This window comes from Gavialis gangeticus, unplaced genomic scaffold (assembly GCF_001723915.1).
Source record: "Gavialis gangeticus isolate Ggan-Ray unplaced genomic scaffold, GavGan_comp1, whole genome shotgun sequence".
Lineage (NCBI taxonomy): Eukaryota > Metazoa > Chordata > Crocodylia > Gavialidae > Gavialis > Gavialis gangeticus.
The window spans coordinates 114,752,744-114,754,380 of NW_017729032.1; the positions used below are offsets into that span (position 1 = coordinate 114,752,744).

At 43.7% G+C, this 1,637-nt stretch overlaps 1 non-coding gene across 1 annotated transcript; it reads left to right on the forward strand.

Annotated features, from left to right (window-relative positions):
• Positions 1–660: 660 nt before the first annotated feature.
• Positions 661–733, forward strand: TRNAR-UCU. Its single transcript has one exon. It is a non-coding gene; the product is annotated as a tRNA-Arg (tRNA).
• The last annotated feature ends 904 nt before the right edge of the window (positions 734–1,637 follow it).

The window sequence follows — 1,637 nt, forward strand, 5'->3', positions numbered from 1 at the left end:
ATCTCACTTGGGTCTGTTACTTCCTTGGTCATATTCCTTTGTGATGATGATGGCTGTGTGAGGTGGATAAGAGCCAGAAAAAAACTTGGCAGCTGTTTCTTTCTAATCTGTACCTGATTTGCTGGTAGTTAACTACAGAGCACTAAAGAACATAGGCACTAATACTAAAACATTCAACATGCAAATTAAGTGGTCTTGAATGTGTAATTTGCTATTCCTTTTTCATGCATTTCCCTTCTTCTGTTGTAACATATACTGTTTTTTTTAAAGTAACATCCCCATCAACTATCACCCAGGACTACTCCCAACAAAGAAAGAGTATACTGCAAGGATTTCAGTACTTTGAAACCTTATAATGACAACAGGAGATGGAAAAGGAGTGGCAGAAACAGTGTTACAGGCTAATGGAGAATCTAGAGCTATCCATCCCACATGGAAACAAATTCCCAAGTTGCAACAGAGTCTGTTGAATTATTTGTCCCAGATTGGCCTTGGCAGCCATCTTCAGACTTCAGACCCGCAGATAAAGCAATCATGAAAGACAGTCATGTTTGACTGTGAGGGATTGTGCATATCTATCTATCTTAATGTAATAATTAATGTTTAATAATATATTCTTATTATAAACAGTCCACCAAGGGGAAAGCTATTGCCTAAGGAACCCCAGTGGCCCAATGGATAAGGCACTGGCTTTCTAAGCCAGGGATTGTGGGTTCAAGTCCCATCTGGGGTGCAACTGTTTATCTTTAACCAGGGCACAGACAAGAAGGAATTAAAGATAAGTTCACAGGATTCCTTCAAGATCCTATCACTTGGAAGGGACTCCCAAAGGAGTTGGTGCTCTCTACCTTGGAGGTCTTCAAGAGAAGGCTGGATAGATATTTGCTGGGGTGTTATGACCCCAGCACTCATTTCTGCCTCGGGCAGGTGGTTGGACCTGATGATCTGTTTAGGACCCTTCTGACCCTAAGCACTATGAAACTATGAAACTGTATTTTATATATTAATATAACATTTAATATTTTATCATATATTTTTGTTACAGTTGCTTTCCTGTGATACATTGTATCACAGGGCATATCTACACAAGACACTTAACTGCACAGTAATGTAGTTTACTGCACAGTAAGCATGTGCATCTACATATGTGCATGCTTCCTGCTCAGTAAAAACCTGTAATTGCAAGGAAATTTGATCCCTACAAATAAAAGTATCAAATTTACTTGTGATTAGTTACTGCACAGTAGCATGGGAGGGGGCTTGCTCTGGGGTGCCTCCCCAGAAAGGTCACCTGTGGGGAGGGTGGGTGCCTGGGCAGCTCCTTACCCCAGTCATCCAGGAGCCACACACCCCCTTGGCCTGGCCACCATGGGCTGAGTGGCAGCATAGGAGACAGGCCTGCAGGAAGAGCGGGGAGGCAACAGGCAACAGGAACTGTTGTACACCCGGTGGAAGGGGGGTGAAATCTCCAAAGAGGAGTATACCTCCTCAGCTCGGGCCTGTAGGCGAGCTGTTAGGAAGGCCAAGGCGGACATGGAGCTCGGACTAGCGTCCAAGATTAAGGATAACAAAAAGTCCTTTTTCAAATATATTGGGAGGATGAAGAAGGTGCCGGGTAATGTGGGACCCCTGCAGGA